The sequence below is a fragment of the Dendrobates tinctorius genome, unplaced genomic scaffold, assembly GCF_039654945.1.
Source record: "Dendrobates tinctorius isolate UK_male_01 unplaced genomic scaffold, ASM3965494v1 ptg000231l, whole genome shotgun sequence".
NCBI lineage: Eukaryota > Metazoa > Chordata > Amphibia > Anura > Dendrobatidae > Dendrobates > Dendrobates tinctorius.
The window spans coordinates 28,328,413-28,347,390 of NW_027361898.1; positions in this window are offsets into that span (position 1 = coordinate 28,328,413).

Genomic DNA, 18,978 nt, shown 5'->3' on the forward strand with positions numbered 1-18,978 from the left:
TTTTGTGTGGGACGAGTTGATGTTTTTATTAGTACCATTTTCGGGCACATGACTTTTTTAATCGCTTTGTATTCTGATTTTTGGGATGCAGAATGAACAAAAACCAGCATTTCATGAATTTCTTTTGGGGGTGGCGTTTACACCGTTCCGCTTTCGGTAAAATTGATAAAGCGGTTTTAGTCTTCGGGTCAGTACGATTACAGCGATACCTCATTTATATTTTTTTTATGTTTTGGCGCTTTTATACAATAAAAGCAATTTTATATAAAAAATAATTATTTTTGCATCGCTTTATTCTGCGAGCTATAACTTTTCTATTTATTGCACTGATGAAGCTGAATGGTGGCTTGTTTTTTTGCGGGACAAGATGACATTTTCAGCCGTACCATGTTTATTTATATATGTCTTTTTTTTCGCTCGTTATTGCACTTTTTGTTCGGCGGTATGATGATAAAGCATTGATTTTTACCTTGTCTTTTTTTTTGAAGGGGTTCACTAAAGGGGTTAAATAGTGGTACAGTTTTATATGGCGCGTGGTCACAGACGCGGCGATACTAAATATGTGTATTTTTATTTATTTTTTTATTTGCAAAAAAAGAATTTATTAGGGATTTTTTTTTATTTATTTATTTAGGAATTTTTTTATAAATAATTTTTATACGTTTTTTTTTTTTTTTTTCACTTTATTATATTGTCCCAGGGGGGACATCACTGTAAAGTGTCAGATCGCTGATCTGACACTTTGCAGTGTACTGTGCCAGATTAGCAATCTGACAGGCTCTCAGCAGGCACTGAGAAAGCCACCTCCCTGTAGGACTCCAAAGTTTCCTGCGGCCATATTGGATCCGGGGGCCTGCAGGAAGGAGACCCTCCGAGGGTCTTAGGAAAGCGCGCAGGGAGCCCCCTCCCTGCGCGATTCTTCCCTATGCCCCGGAAGGAGACATGTTTACAGATAAGTCCTCTAGGCAAACAAGACACATGTTCCTTACTTCTGCTCACTTCTTACAACTATCACCATCCTTCAGCAAATCCGGTGAGAATTGCAGCCTTGACTTTATGCGTATGTTAGAGCCTGTTTTTCATGTTGCAGTCACTGTTACATAAGTATTGTGTTAGTAGAGGTATTGTGCTCTGTAACCCTCCATCTTAATTAGTATTTCTTGCACTGTACACTGTCAGGTTGCTTGTTTTAGATATATACCTCTGTGTAGAATTGTGCTTTCTGCAATGAATATTGTCACAGCTGTTTATGTACACTTCTGTATTGTATTATCATTGCTGCTGGTTTTTGCGATGTTCCCAGTATTGACTGATACTATTTGTATTCTTATAGTTTTACCACACATATTCATGTTCATATCATCGCACCAACCATAGAATACTGAACCTTACAGTCTGTTTATTTGGGATGTGAAGGAGGTTTAGCTGTATGCTGGAATCCACATACAGTGCCTTGCAAAAGTATTTGACCCCCTGGAACTTTTCAACCTTTTCCCACATATCATGCTTCAAACATAAAGATACCAAATGTAAATTTGTGGTGAAGAATCAACAAGTGGGACACAATTGTGAAGTTGAACGAAATTTATTTGTTATTTTAAATTTGTGTGGAAATACAAAAACTCAAAAATGGGGCGTGCAATATTATTCGGCCCCTTAACTTAATACTTTGTTGCGCCACCTTTTGCTGCGATTACACCTGCAAGTCGCTTGGGGTATGTCTCTATCAGTTTTGTACATCGAGAGACTGAAATTCTTGCCCATTCTTCCTTGGCAAACAGCTCGAGCTCAGTGAAGTTTGATGGAGATTGTTTGTGAACAGCAGTTTTCAGCTCTTTCCACAGATTCTCGATTGGATTCAGGTCTGGACTTTGACTTGACCATTCTATCTCCTGGATACATTTATTTGTGAACCATTCCATTGTAGATTTGGCTTTATGTTTGGGATCATTGTCTTGTTGGAAGACAAATCTCCGTCCCAGTCTCAGGCCTTTTGCAGACACCAACACGTTTTCTTTAAGAATGGTCCTGTATTTGGCTCCATCCGTCTTCCCATCAATTTTAACCATCTTCCCTGTCCCTGCTGAAGAAAAGCAGGCCCAAATCATGATGCTGCCACCACCATGTTTGACAGTGGGGATGGTGTGTTCAGGGTGATGAGCTGTGTTGCCTTTACGCCAAACATATCGTTTGGCATTGTGGCCAAAAAGTTCGATTTTGGTTTCATCTGACCAGAGCACCTTCTTCCACATGTTTGGTGTGTCTCCCAGGTGGCTTGTTGCAAACTTTAAACAACACTTTTTATGGATATGTTTGAGAAATGGCTTTCTTCTTGCCACACTTCCATAAAGGCCAGATTTGTGCAGGGTATTACTGATTGTTGTCCTATGGACAGACTGTCCCACCTCAGCTCTAGATCTCTGCCATTCACCCAGAGTGATCATGGGCCTCTTGGCTGCATTTCTGATCAGTCTTCTCCTTGTTTGAGATGAAAGTTTAGAGGGACGGCCGGGTCTTGGTAGATTTGCAGTGGTATGATACTCCTTCCATTTCAATATGATCATTTGCACAGTGCTCCCTGGGATGTTTAAAGTTTTGGAAATCATTTTGTATCCAAATCCAGCTTTAAACTTCTCCACAACAGTATCACGGACTTACCTATTGTGTTCCTTGGTCTTCATGATGCTCTCTGTGCTTCAAACAGAACCCTGAGACTATCACAGAGCAAGTGCATTTATACGGAGACTTAATTACACACAGGTGGATTATATTTATCATCAATAGTCATTTAGGACAACATTGGATCATTCAGAGATCCAAATGAACTTCTGGAGTGAGTTTGCTGCACTGAAAGTAAAGGGGCCAAATAATATTGCACGCCCCACTTTTCAGTTTTTGTATTTCCACAAAAATATAAAATAACCAATACATTTCGTTCAACTTCACAATTGTGTCCCACTTGTTGTTGATTCTTCACCAAAAAATTACATTTGGTATCTTTATGTTTGAAGCATGATATGTGGGAAAAGATTGAAAAGTTCCAGGGGGCCGAATATTTTTGGATCAGGATACAAATCCAGCTCACCAGATATAGCATTCGAACATCGGAGCACGAGACCGCTGTGTCAAAGCGCACAATCCAAGGCAAATGAGAAAAAAAATTTGTCCAGCTCCACGATGTAGTGAAAAATATTCTTTATTCACTCAATAGAAATGAGGTTTAAAAGCCAGCATGAGTTACAAGGCATGCGATCGATCTACGCGTTTTGAGTGGCTAAGCACTCTTAATCATGAATATTTTTGCAAGGCATTGTAGCCCAGTCGTGGAAGAAAGCAGAACACTAGTAGTCAATTCGCTCTCGTTTATGGACAGTCATCGGAGAGGTCTACATGGGTATTATAATAATAATAATAAATTTTATTTTTATAGCGCCGACATATTCCGCAGCACTTTACATTTCAGAGGGGATTTGTACAGACAATAGACATTACAGCATAACAATAATCACATACAGTAGATTATAACAAATAACAAGAGGAGTGAGGGCCCTGCTCGCAAGCTTACAGTCTATGAGGAAAGAGGTAGACACGAAAGGTGGGTGGTAACAGTTGCTCTGATTGTATGGACCAGCCATAATGTTAAGTGTGTAACAGTACAGACACAGAGGGCTAATGGATGCATAAAGCATGTGGGAACATGATGCTGGGAACCTGGTTATGGTAAAACTTTTGGCTCTGCCACACAGGGATAGGTTAGGTTAATGTGTTGAGGCGATAGGCCAGTCTAAATAAATGCGTTTTCAGGACACGCTTAAAATTGTGGGGATTGGGGACTAATCGTATTGACCTGGGAAGTGCATTCCAAAGAATTGGCGCGGCACGTGTAAAGTCTTGGAGACGGGAGTGGGAGGTTCTGACTATTGAGGATACTAACCTCAGGTCATCAGCAGAACGGAGGGCGCGGGTAGGGTGGTATACTGAAACAAGGGAGGAGATGTAGGGTGGTGCTGAGCCATGGAGGGCTTTGTGGGTGAGGGTAATAAGTTTATACTGAATTCTGGAGTGGATGGGTAGCCAGTGTAATGACTGGCACAAGGTAGAGGCATCGGTGTAACGATTGGTGAGGAATATGATCCTGGCTGCAGCATTCAAGACAGATTGGAGAGGGGAGAGTTTGGTATTAATGCCTAAAGGGTTGAGAATTTTTTTTTGTTGCTGTTTTGCCTTATTCTCCCCTTCTTCTCAAAGCAATAACATTTTTATTTTTCCAACCAATATAGCCATATACAGTAAGGTCTTATATTTTGCAGGATGGGTTATAGTTTTGAATATCATTCATTTTACCATATAATGCATCATAAAGCCCCCTACAAAAATGTAAGCGGGATGAAATGGTGAAAAAATGGAACTCTGCCATTTTTTTTTTGTTTTTACGGTATTTGTTAATTGGCAAAAACGACCCATCAACAAAATCCTCCAGGTCAGTAGAATTATGGCAAGAAGAGACTTGAATTGATTTTCTTATATAAGTAATGAAACAAAATTCAAAGGTTTGTAAAACTTATTCATATAGATATGTGAGGGATTTTTTGCTGCATGACAAGCTGATGTTTCATTGATACCAGTACATACGATGTTTTGATCGCTTTCGATTCTATTTTTTTAGGGAGGTACCCATCTTTTCAAGCATAATCTGGAGTCTCTGAAAGTAATCTTTAACCCAGCATCAGTATCTGAAAATATCATTCCTAAACTTCAACCCACTTTTCATAGTGTTGGTAAGTCAGTTGCAGACCACTACCCTTTGTGTCTCTGCCACCCCATTGTCAGGTGATTGAAGCCTCGTTAACACAGTGGAAGGTGTTCTTTATGACATGAACGACGAGCCTACATTGTTCACATGATCTCGGCGATCACATGATGGATTGTGCTGACATCATGGCCCAGTTTATGTCAAGAAGACTGAATATGTTTAGCTATTTTGTTTGGACTGGTTTATGAAGCCTGTTTAAATCAACCAGTTAAAAATTTAAACGGAAAGCATTCCTGTGACTACCACGTTAAGCATCTGAGTGAGCCGATGTACCACAGTTTATACAGGCCGATCGAACATTCATTACAGATAACATATGGCTTCGGGTGGTGCGGTTTATGCAGCAAGAGGAACAAAGCTATGATATTCTATTTATTCTTAAAAGTAGGCAGTGTTTAAAAAATATAAAAAGATGTTACAAAATAGGCAAAACAATACAGTATAAACAAATAAATAAAATAAAAAGGATAAATGGAAGAAATGTACTAAACCCGATGTCACAGGGTTGGCTTTGGCTTTTATGAAGGGAAGATCTTCATTTTTGGAGACGGACAGAACTACGGTGAACTGTATCTCCAAGGACCTACAAAGATTACAGTTTGGCATTTTCTTTTATTAACACAAGTTACGTCCACATACCTTCACTCTGGTGATTCATAACAGGGTTGGTCATAGGATTTGGCTCAATCTTTAACAAATTATGGAATACCCAAATTCCATTATATTTTTGCCCCTGGAGGTCCCAAATAGGAGATATTACTGTCATGGTTTCTATCATCACAATTTCACCTGTCCATAGAAAGGAAACATGGCATGGATAGCATCATCCATCTTCCAATATCTAATTTGGAAGTGCACAATGAGGTACGTTTGTCACTTAGTCACAACTTCAAAAATATGACTTTTATAATTGTAAGACCCTGAGTGTTCATAAAACCCACAATATTCATTAATACATTAATTAATGTGGTATACTGGAAAATGTTTCTATGTTGACGTTTATGTGTGCAGTATATGTATGAAAAAGTAATCATTTCTTGTGCTTTTCTATAAAAATGCATATTTATTATTAACTATTCTATCAACGGTATTGATCTTTTTTGTATGTCTGGTTTTACATTCTTTTCTCTATGGTTACGGAGATTGGACCAGTAGGAGGAACCAACGGGAGTGGTCTGCAACTGACTTAATATGAATAATACCTGTTTTGTGTTATGCATAATAAGGGCCAGTTTTAGGCAAAGTAGGGCCCTAGGCAAACTTTAAAATGGGGCCCCAAATGCTAACATACTGCACATCACACAGAAGCATTTTGATTGTATTTAAAGTACATGCGCTGAGTTCAGGCAGCTAAATGAGTGTGATCGACAAAATTGAAGAAGTCGTTCAATGCTTGTTTCCCGGCCTCTTTCCACCGTCTGAGAAAGAATGATGGGAACAGAATGATCACTAAGGGTATGTGCACACGTTGCGGTTTTTGCTGCGGATGCGCAGCGCATTTGGTCCTGCGGATCCGCAGAAGTTTCCATGCGGTTTACAGTACCATGTAAACCTATGGAAAACCAAATCCGCCGTGCATATGCTGCGGAAAATTCCGAGCAGATTTGCTGCGGTCTATTTTCCGCAGCATGTTACTTCTTTTTTGCGGAACCACAGCTGCAGTGTACATTCTGGGACATACAAATCAATCAATCTCTCTCTAATCCACACTGCCAAACCGCACTAGAACCTGCATCAAATCCGCTGTAGACATGCTAGGAATCCGCAGGAAAAATGCATGTGTTTTACCCTGCGGTTTTTGCCAAGAGATATTGATTCTCTGCAGAAAAAGCCGCAGACTAATCCGTAACATGTGCACACACCCTAACAGATTACCATACAATATCATGTTATCAGCAGCACATCTACAGTTTACACCCCATAGTCCTCCATATAATATAATCTGCCCCATAGTCCTCCATATAGTATAATACACTCCTCAATCCTCCATATATTAAAATACATTGCTCAGTCCTCCATATAGTATAATATACTCTTCATAGTTCTCCATATAGTATAATGCACCGCCATAGTCACCCATGTAGTACAATTCACTTCCCATAGCATAATGCACCCCATAGTTCTTCATATAATGTATTCTCCATAGTCTTCGATACAGTATAATGCAGCCCACGTATAGTATAATGCAGCCACCCAATAGAGCATAATGCAGCCACCCCACAGAGTATAATGCAGCCCCGCCATACAATATAATGTAACCCCATAGAATACAGTCATATGTTAAAGTTTGGGCACCCATATTAATGTTAACCTTTTTTCTTTATAACAATTTTGGCTTTTGCAACAGCTATTTCAGTTTCATATATCTAATAACTGATGGACTCAGTTATATTTCTGGATTCAAATGAGGTTTATTGTACTAACAGAAAATGTGCAATCTGCATTTAAACAAAATCTGCACATTTTCTGTTAGTACAATAAACCTCATTTGAATCCAGAAATATAACGGAGTCCATCAGTTATTAGATATATGAAACTGAAATAGCTGTTGCAAAAACCAAAATTGTTATAAAGAAAAAAGGTTAACATTAATAGGGGTGTCCAAACTTTAACATATGACTGTATAATGCAGCCCCCCTCTTATAGTTTAATGCAACCACCCCTTAGAGAATAATGCAGCTACCCCAGAGTATAATGCAGCCACTCCACAGAATATAATGTAACCCCCATAGAAAATAATGCAGCCCCATCCCCCATATAGTATAATGCAGCCTCTCAATAGAATATATGGCAACCCCCTCATAGGATATAATGCAGCCCCTTATATAGTATAATGTAGCCCCTCCATAGAATACAATGTAGCCCTCCTTATATAGTATAATGCAGCCCCCATCGAATATAATATAATACAGCCCCCCATAGAATATAATGTAGCCCCAAAAAGAATATAATACAGCCCACCTCCCCATAGAATATAATGTAGCCCCCCATATTATATAACACAGCCTCCCCCTATAGAATATAATGTAAAATGTACCCCCCATGGTATATAACACAGCCGCATAGTATATAGCCCAGCACCACATGGTGTATACTCCAGCACCACATGGTATATACCCCAGCACCACATGGTATACAGCCCAGCCCACCATGGTATACAGCCCAGCCCACCATGGTATACAGTACAGCATGGTATATAGCCCACCATGGTATAATACAGCCTACCATGGTATAATACAGCCCACCATGGTATACAGGCTGTATACCATACTGGGCTGTATAATACAGCCCAGCATGATCTACTACAGCCCAGCGTGGTATATAGCCCCCCATAATGGTATAATACAGCCCAGCATGGTATATAGCCCCCAGAATGGTACAATACAGCCCAGCATGGTATATAGCCCCCCAGAATGGAATAATACAGCCCAGTATGGTATAATACATCCCAGCATGGTATTTAGCCCCCCCAGCATGGTATAATACAGCCCATCATGGTATAATACTGCCCAGCATGGTATACAGCTCCCCCAGAATGGTATAATACAGCCCAGCATTTTATAATACAGCCTGTATACCATGCTGGGCTGTATACCATGGTGGGCTGTATAATACAGCCCAGCATGGTATAATACAGCCCACCATAGTATAATACAGCCCAGCATGGTATATAGCCCCCCAGAATGGTATAATACAGCCCAGCATGGTGTATAGCCCCCCAGAATGGAATAATCCAGCCCAGTATGGTATAATACAGCCCAGCATGGTACATAGCCCCCTCAGCATGGTATAATACAGCCCAGCAGGGTATAATACAGCCCATCATGGTATATAGCCCCCCCAACATGGTATAATACAGCCCAGCATGGTATAATACAGCCCACCATGGTATACAGGCTGTATACCATGGTGGGCTGTATAATCCAGCCCAGCATGGTATAATACAGCCCAGCATGGTATAATACAGCCCAGCATGGTATATAGCCCCCCCAGAATGGTATAATACAGCCCAGCATGATCTACTACAGCCCAGCATGGTATATAGCCCCCCAGAATGGTATAATACAGCCCAGCATGGTATGTAGCCTCTCAGAATGGTATAATGCAGCCCAGCATGGTATATAGCCCCCAGAATGTAATAATAGAGCCCAGTATGGTATAATACAGCCCAGCATGGTATATAGCCCCCCCAGCATGGTATAATACAGCCCAGCATAGTATAATACAGCCCAGCATGGTATATAGCTCCCCCAGAATGGTATAACACAGCCCAGCATGGTATAATACAGCCCGGCTTGGTATATAGCCCCCTCAGCATGGTATAATACAGCCCAGCAGGGTATAATACAGCCCAGCAGGGTATATAGCCCCCCAGCATGGTATAATACAGCCCAGCATGGTATAATACAGCCCAGCATGGTATATAGCTCCCCCAGAATGGTATAACACAGCCCAGCATGGTATAATACAGCCTGTATACCATGCTGGGCTGTATACCATGGTGGGCTGTATAATACAGCCCAGCATGGTATATTACAGCCCACCATGGTATAATACAGCCCAGCATGGTATAATACGGCCCAGCATGGTATATAGCCCCCTCAGCATGGTATAATACAGCCCAGCATGGTATAATACAGCCCAGCATGGTATATAGCCCCCCAAGAATGGTATAATACAGCCCAGCATGGTATAATACAGCCCAGCATGGTATATAGCCCCCCAAAATGGTATAATACAGCCCAGCATGGTATAATACAGCCAGCATGGTATATAGCACCCCAGAATGGTATAATACAGCCCAGCATGGTATAATACAGCCCAGCATGGCATATACCCCCCCAAAATGGTATAATACAGCCCAGCATGGTATATAGCCCCCCAGAATGTTATATTACAGCCCAGCAAGGTATAATACAGCCCAGCATGGTATATAGCCCCCCAGAATGGTATAATACAGCCCAGCACGGTATAATACAGCCCAGCATGGTATATAGCCCCCCCAGAAAGGTGTAATACAGCCCAGCATGGTATAAAATGGCCCAGCATGGTATATAGCCCCCCCAGCATGGTATAATACGGCCCAGCATGGTATAAAGCCCCCCACCATGGTATGATACAGCCGAGCATGGTGTAATACAGCCCAGCATGGTATATAGCCCCCCCAGCATGATGTAATACAGCCCAGCATGGTATAATACAGCCCAGCATGGTGTATAGCCCCCCAGAATGGTGTAATACAGCCCAGCATGGTATATAGCCCCACCCAGCATGGTAAGATACAGCCGAGCATGGTATATAGCTCAACCAGGATGGTATGATACAGCTGAGCAAGGTATATAGTCCCCCCAGAGTGGCCCCACAGTCCAGTACTCACACTAAAAAAAAAAACTCCTCACCTTCTCCTTGTGCCTGCGCTGCTGGCTGCTCCTGTCTCCTCCTGCTCTATCTGGCTCACAGTGAGAGCACGATGACATCATCGCGCCCCTGCTGTGTCAGAGGCAGAGCTGGGAATGATGGGAGAGGGAGCGTCATCTGACGCTCTCTCCTCCATCACTGCCTCCTTCAATGCGGCTGCGGCGGCGGGAGTCGGCGCTGGGGCCAGGCAGGCCCCCCTGCCTCACAGGGGCCCCATAGCGGCTGTGTGATGTGCCGCTGGCTGGGGGCCCCTGGAGGAGCGGGGGCCCTAGGCAGCTGCCTGGTCTGCCAGCCCCTAACACCGGCCTTGTGCATAATGTGGATATGTACACCTCTTGCTTGACTTGATAAAGGCCCTGTGTGGCTGAAATGTTGCATGTCTGTATTTTCTTGTCTTTACACTGGTGTCAATAAAACTGTTTTGAAGCAGACTACACAGGGCCTTGGATTCTTGGATTGTTTTGCCATTTTTTGCAACCTAATGTAAGGGTTGTACCCAGGCTCGGTCTAGCCTGGCGGGGTACTGGGTAAATGCCCGGTGGGCCCCGAGGGTCGCTGGGGCCCTTAAAAAATGTTGCCCCTTTAAATGCGCTGGCCCTTTAAAATTGGCGCATGCACATACCATAGCGCTCTGTGGCTGAGCGGCGTCGGGCGACCCCCTGGCTGGCTCTGGCTCTGGCTCTGGCTCCACTGACTGATGACTCACCCAGCCCCAGGATCTTGCCACGTGACGTCGGCGCTCTTCTCGATGGGCGGTGACACGCCCCGCGCTCTGCTTTCCGGCTCTGTAGCTGGCTGTCTAATAGCGTAGCAGCCAGCGTGTGAGACACACACAGACAAGAGGATGCCGCCGAGGCAGCTCTACTCTCCCTGCTGCTCCCGTTCCTACTCTGCTCGCCTCTCTCTGTACTGCGCTCCGGTCCGGTGAGTAGAGTGGGTCTGTCTGTTGGCAGCTTTATATAAGAAGTTCTGCAGCATCTCCAGCTGGTAAATGACTGACAGCTCTACATGAGAGGTTCTGCAGCAGCTCCAGCCTGTATATGACACACAGCTCTACATGAGAGGTTCTGAAGCAGCACTGGCCTGTATATGAATGACAGCTTTATATAAGAGGTTCTGCAGCAGCTCCAGCCTGTATATGACTGACAGCTTTATATAAGAGGTTCTGCAGCAGCTCTGACCTGTATATGACTGACATCTCTACATGAGAGGTTGTGCAGCAGCTCTGGTCGGTATATGACTGACAGCTCTACATGAGAGGTTCTGCAGCAGTTCCGGTCTGTATATGACTGACAGCTTTATATAAGAGGTTCTGCAGCAGCTCCGGCCAGGATATGACTGACAGCTCTACATGAGATGCTCTGCAGCAGCTCCAGTAGGTATATGACTGACAGCTCTGCATGAGAGGTTCTGCAACAGCTCCTGTCTGTATATGACTGACAGCTCTACATGAGAGGTTCTGCAGCAGCTCCGGCCTGTCCCTCTCCTAGCGGCGGGGGCGTGGCTCCAGGAGCGCAGTGACATCAGAGTGAGGCATGCTGGGAGGAGGCGGCACAGTGGGGGTTGCTGCATTGTAGCCTCATCTGGAATCCAATATAACAATGGCGACGTCCAATCCGAGCAACAGTGGCAGAGCCGGAGCAGGGCCCGGAGAGCAGCAGCACAGCACGGTCAGCAGCATGCAGGGTGAGCACCACCGGCCTGTGCCCCTGATGTATCTATGTATGTATGTACATGGCCCCTGTGTGTGTATGTATGTATATGCTGCGCCCCCTGTGTGTGTATGTATGTGTGTATATGTATGTGCTGTGCCCCGTGTGTGTATGTATGTGTGTGTATGTGCTGTGCCCCCTGTGTGTATGTATGTGTGTGTATGTATGTGCTGTGCCCCCTGTGTGTATGTATGTGTGTGTATGTATGTGCTGTGCCCCCTGTGTGTATGTATGTGTGTGTATGTATGTGCTGTGCCCCCTGTGTGTATGTATGTGTGTGTGTATGTATGTGCTGTGCCCCCTGTGTGTATGTATGTGTGTGTGTGTATGTATGTGCTGTGCCCCCTGTGTGTATGTATGTGTGTGTGTATGTATGTGCTGTGCCCCCTGTGTGTATGTATGTGTGTGTGTATGTATGTGCTGTGCCCCCTGTGTGTATGTATGTGTGTATGTATGTGCTGTGCCCCCTGTGTGTATGTATGTGTGTGTATGTATGTGCTGTGCCCCCTGTGTGTATGTATGTGTGTGTATGTATGTGCTGTGCCCCCTGTGTGTATGTATGTATGTGTGTGTATGTATGTGCTGTGCCCCCTGTGTGTATGTATGTATGTGTATGTATGTGCTGTGCCCCCTGTGTGTATGTATGTATGTGTGTGTATGTATGTGCTGTGCCCCCTGTGTGTATGTATGTATGTGTGTGTATGTATGTGCTGTGCCCCCTGTGTGTATGTATGTATGTGTGTGTATGTATGTGCTGTGCCCCCTGTGTGTATGTATGTATGTGTGTGTATGTATGTGCTGTGCCCCCTGTGTGTATGTATGTATGTGTGTGTATGTATGTGCTGTGCCCCCTGTGTGTATGTATGTATGTGTGTGTATGTATGTGCTGTGCCCCCTGTGTGTATGTATGTATGTGTGTGTATGTATGTGCTGTGCCCCCTGTGTGTATGTATGTATGTGTGTGTATGTATGTGCTGTGCCCCCTGTGTGTATGTATGTGTGTGTATGTATGTGCTGTGCCCCCTGTGTGTATGTATGTGTGTGTATGTATGTGCTGTGCCCCCTGTGTGTATGTATGTGCTGTGCCCCCTGTGTGTATGTATGTGTGTGTATGTATGTGCTGTGCCCCCTGTGTGTATGTATGTGTGTGTATGTATGTGCTGTGCCCCCTGTGTGTATGTATGTGTGTGTGTATGTATGTGCTGTGCCCCCTGTGTGTATGTATGTGTGTGTGTATGTATGTGCTGTGCCCCCTGTGTGTATGTATGTATGTGTGTGTATGTATGTGCTGTGCCCCCTGTGTGTATGTATGTATGTGTGTGTATGTATGTGCTGTGCCCCCTGTGTGTATGTATGTATGTGTGTGTATGTATGTGCTGTGCCCCCTGTGTGTATGTATGTATGTGTGTGTATGTATGTGCTGTGCCCCCTGTGTGTATGTATGTATGTGTGTGTATGTATGTGCTGTGCCCCCTGTGTGTATGTATGTGCTGTGCCCCCTGTGTGTATGTATGTGCTGTGCCCCCTGTGTGTATGTATGTATGTGTGTGTATGTATGTGCTGTGCCCCCTGTGTGTATGTATGTATGTGTGTGTATGTATGTGCTGTGCCCCCTGTGTGTATGTATGTATGTGTGTGTATGTATGTGCTGTGCCCCCTGTGTGTATGTATGTGCTGTGCCCCCTGTGTGTATGTATGTGTGTGTATGTATGTGCTGTGCCCCCTGTGTGTATGTATGTGTGTGTATGTATGTGCTGTGCCCCCTGTGTGTATGTATGTGTGTGTGTATGTATGTGCTGTGCCCCCTGTGTGTATGTATGTGTGTGTGTATGTATGTGCTGTGCCCCCTGTGTGTATGTATGTATGTGTGTGTATGTATGTGCTGTGCCCCCTGTGTGTATGTATGTATGTGTGTGTATGTATGTGCTGTGCCCCCTGTGTGTATGTATGTATGTGTGTGTATGTATGTGCTGTGCCCCCTGTGTGTATGTATGTATGTGTGTGTATGTATGTGCTGTGCCCCCTGTGTGTATGTATGTATGTGTGTGTATGTATGTGCTGTGCCCCCTGTGTGTATGTATGTGCTGTGCCCCCTGTGTGTATGTATGTGCTGTGCCCCCTGTGTGTATGTATGTATGTGTGTGTATGTATGTGCTGTGCCCCCTGTGTGTATGTATGTATGTGTGTGTATGTATGTGCTGTGCCCCCTGTGTGTATGTATGTATGTGTGTGTATGTATGTGCTGTGCCCCCTGTGTGTATGTATGTATGTGCTGTGCCCCCTGTGTGTATGTATGTATGTGTGTGTATGTATGTGCTGTGCCCCCTGTGTGTATGTATGTATGTGTGTGTATGTATGTGCTGTGCCCCCTGTGTGTATGTATGTATGTGTGTGTATGTATGTGCTGTGCCCCCTGTGTGTATGTATGTATGTGCTGTGCCCCCTGTGTGTATGTATGTATGTGTGTGTATGTATGTGCTGTGCCCCCTGTGTGTATGTATGTATGTGTGTGTATGTATGTGCTGTGCCCCCTGTGTGTATGTATGTATGTGTGTATGTATGTGCTGTGCCCCCTGTGTGTATGTATGTGCTGTGCCCCCTGTGTGTATGTATGTGCTGTGCGTGTATGTATGTGCTGTGCCCCCTGTGTGTATGTATGTGCTGTGCCCCCTGTGTGTATGTATGTGCTGTGCCCCCTGTGTGTATGTATGTGCTGTGCCCCCTGTGTGTATGTATGTGCTGTCCCCCGTGTGTGTGTATGTATGTGTGTGCTGTGCCCCCTGTGTTTGTATGTAAGTGCTGTTCCCTCTTTGTGTGTGTATGATATTAGGTATTAATTATAATGTATCGCTAAATCCATTCTATTATTAAATCCATATGGAATCCTTGTTTCTAAGAGAAACATCCATTTGCTTTCTCTTGCCAAGATTTTTTTATGATAGTTTCCCCCTCTCTCTGGTTTTTTAACCTGTTCTATACCTATAAAAGAAAAACCCCTGACATCACCCCCATGTATTTGAGAAAAACACAGCCTCAGTGACGTCAGAGGGAGTCCCCGGCTGACCTGAAATGAACTGATGAGCATGGGAAAAAAGTCAGAAACTTTCCCACGCTAATTAGCTCCTCTCTAGGCAGCCAGTGAGGCTGTGAAGAGCCGAACTAAGTCATTCTGCAGTAGATTGCAATGGGGCTGGTGGCATTAGCACCGGTCCTCATTGTAAACTATTTAACCCCTTGTGAAGGATTGCAGCGTGGGACATGACTGAACGGCGGAGAGGTAAGAATATTGTTGTTTTTTTATGTTATTTTTTTTGCAGATCATGGTTTATTTATGGATTACCAGAGTAATAAAATGTGGTCAAAAACTAAGTGTCTTTATTTCATTAAAAGACTTTTTCATTAATGTCTGTGTGTGTTTTTTAACCCTTTACTAGTCTAGGATTAATAATGGATCAGTGTCTAATTGACACCTCTCCATTATTAATAGCAAGGTGACATTAACCCTTTGTTATATTAACCCATTTGCCACCAGTACAGGGCAATGGGAATAGAGAGGATAAGTGCCAGAAATGGCACATCTTATAGATGCGCCATTTCTGGGGTGTCTGGGGGCAGATTTTTGTAGCCGGGGGGGGCAAAAACAATGGCCCCTCTCATGGCTATTAAAATCTGCCCTCACTCACCTGCTTTACCTCTCTGGTTGCGATTTTACCGTGGGAGCCCACACAATTTTTTCCAATTAATTAACCCCTTAATTTAACACCTAGATGTCCTAAATTTTACACACAAATCATAATCTAATTATTAGTCAGGGACATATACAAAAAAACATGAAATGAAATGGTTTACTGTATGTAAACCATGTGTCATTTCATGTCGGGTTGGGGAATGATTTTACAGAAGCCAGCAATTGAATTAGCAGCTTTTGTTCAATCTTACTATGCAATATGTACAGTATATATATATATGCATACATTTCATAGATAAGATACATAATATATATATTTACTGTATATATATACTGTATATAGTCTATACATATACAGTAAAATATATATATATATATCAGTATAGTGTTGCTGTCTATAAATAATAGGGGGACCCCACACCATTTTGTTCCTTGAAATAACCATGTATTAAATAAATACATGTCCATAATTTAGAACCAACATTACAATAATTGTATTTGTCACTAAGATGTCTTTATATACATGTATATATATATATATATATATTATATGTATATTATATATGATATGTATATTTATAATATATTAATATATTAAATATATAAAATATATAATATATTAGATATATTAGATATATAGTATATGTAACTATATATATTATATATATCATATATATTATATGTTACATATATATAAATATTATGTGTATATATATATATTACTGTATATACTCGCATATAAGTCTAAAAATGGGCTGAAAAAGACCCCCCTCGACTTATACGCGAGTCAAGCAAGTTTTTAAGTCAAACTTACTTTTTGGGAGGTGTTGCGGGGACGTGGCAGTCCGGCCAGCACACTGCCAGCACACGGCGATGTCCTCCGCGTTGCTCCGGCGCCATGTCTTCTTTATGAGTAGCCGCGGTTCGGCCCGCCTCCCCCGTCAGCTCTGCAGAGCTGTAGTTTTCTCTCTGACTGGTGAATCACCAGTCAGAGACGGTACAACGAATGTAATTGGCCGCTCTGGCCGCTCTGGTCCGCCTTCCCCTCCGGCTCTGCAGCACTGATGAATCACCAGTCAGAGAACTTAGGAGAAATGCAATTGGCCGCTCTGGCCCGCCTCCCCCTCCGGCTCTGCAGCTCTAACTTTCAATTCCTCTGTCCTGCATTCCCACCCCCACCCCCTCCCTGCTCTGATTCTCATACGCAGCTGCGTGCTGAAAAGAGCGGAGGTGAGGTGGGTGGCTGGGTTTTCCTCTAGCACGGCCCGTACGGAGCCTGCTATGAGGTTATGAAATACTGTATTAAAAAAACAATAAAGTGAAAGGCTTGTTAGCCTGTCATAAGTTGCCTCTCTCTCTCTCAGCCTCCCGCTGTCTCTCTCAGCCTCCTGCTGTCTCCCACTAAGGCTGCATTTCCCACCCTCGACTTATACGCGAGTCAATACATTTTTCCCAGTTTTTTTAGGTAAAATTAGGGGGGTCGACTTATACACGGGTCGACTTATACACAAGTATATACGGTACTGTATATATGCAGTATGTTTGTGTCACTAACATGTGTGTGTGTGTATGTATATATATATATATATATATGTATGTATTCTATGTGTATATATGTGCATATAAGAAACTAAATTAAATAAAATGGTTTACTGTATGTAAACCATGTCTCATATCCTGTCGGCTTTTGCAATTATTTTACAAAAGCCGAGAAATAAATTAACGGCTATTCTGCTAACTTTCTCTTATATATATACATATATATATATACATATATATGTGTGTGTGTGTGTGTGTGTGTGTGTTTTGAAGGTTTTTTTTTTTAAAGCGATGTATATAGTGTTAGTTTACAATGCTATCTTAACATGAGTTTTTACATGGAGAAAACTGCTCTATGTAAAACCTCATGTTAAAATCGCATTGCATACGGATGTCATACGCATGTCATATTGAAAAATCACACTGAAATCGCATTACACTCGCATGACAATTGCATAGAATCGGTCCGTTTTTTCCATCCAGAAAATGGACCATTTTTTTCTCGCAAATGGGGATGAGCCCTAAGTCTCAGAATACGTATATCATTAGTGAACTGTAGCTAAGTTTTCCCATCATTATCAGCAGTCTCAAAAGTATGAAGTATCTTCATCAAGCAGCAGCCCACTTTATTCACTGTGATCAACAATCTCAGAATGTATCATCACTGAATGGCAACCCAACTTTCCCAGCTTCAGTCTCAAAATATTGCTTTACTGAGCTGTAACTCAGTTTTTCTAGCATTAAAATGTATCATCCCTGGAATGTAACCAGGCTTTCCTACAGTCGGCAGCAGTCTTAAGAAGCATAATCACTGAGCTGCAATCCAGATTTTCCCAGCATCAACCTAGTCAGAACGTTTCATATCTGAGTTGCAGCCCAGCTTTTGCAGCTTTGTGAGCAACCTCAGATCTTGTCATCACTGAACTGTTAGGCTAAGTGCCCACGTTGCACGGAAGATGCTAGCAGCGTGGCTGAGAGGCGGGATGATTCTGGGGGCCGTTAGAGGGTAAGTATATCCCTATTTTTTTATTTTAATTCTATTTTTTACAGGAATATGGTACCCAGGGCATGGAGGAGAATCTCCTCTCCTCCAGACCCTGGGTACCATCCGCACATGAAGCGCTCACTTTACGCATGGTGGGTATAGCTACATGCGTAAAGTGAGCATTGCAATGCAATCCTATGGTGGCGGAATCGCCGCAATTCCACAGAAATAATGGACATGCTGCGGATTTTACCACTATGCGATTCCGCAGCAGTAATATCTGCAGCATGGGCACAGCAACTGCGGAATCCCATAGGATTGCATGGGGATGAGTTTTAGTAGCGTTTTTCAAGTGTTCCTGCTGCGGCAGAAATGCAGCGGAAACGCATAAAAAACGCAACATGGGCGCACAGTCTTAACCAGTTTTTCCAGCATTTGCTGCAGTGGGAGAAAGTTTCAGATTAGAACTGTAACCCAGCTTTACAAACCTCAAGAACAGTTTCAAGGTATCACTGAGCTGAAACTCAGCTTTCCCAGCATAAGCTTCAGAACATATCATCAGTGTGTTGTAACCCAGCTTTACAAGAGTCAGTAGGAGCCTCAAAAAAGTATCATTAATGAGCTGCAATCAAGCATCACCTTTAGATTATATTGTCACTGAGCTGCAGCCCCGCTATTTCACTATTGTCAGCAATCACATAACTTTCATCCAATTTTCCCAGTATCTGCAGCAATCTCAGTATACATCTTCATTGAACTATAACCCAGGTATACAAAAATCTGCTCAGAGTCAGAAATGATGATGATGAATTGTAACCCAGCT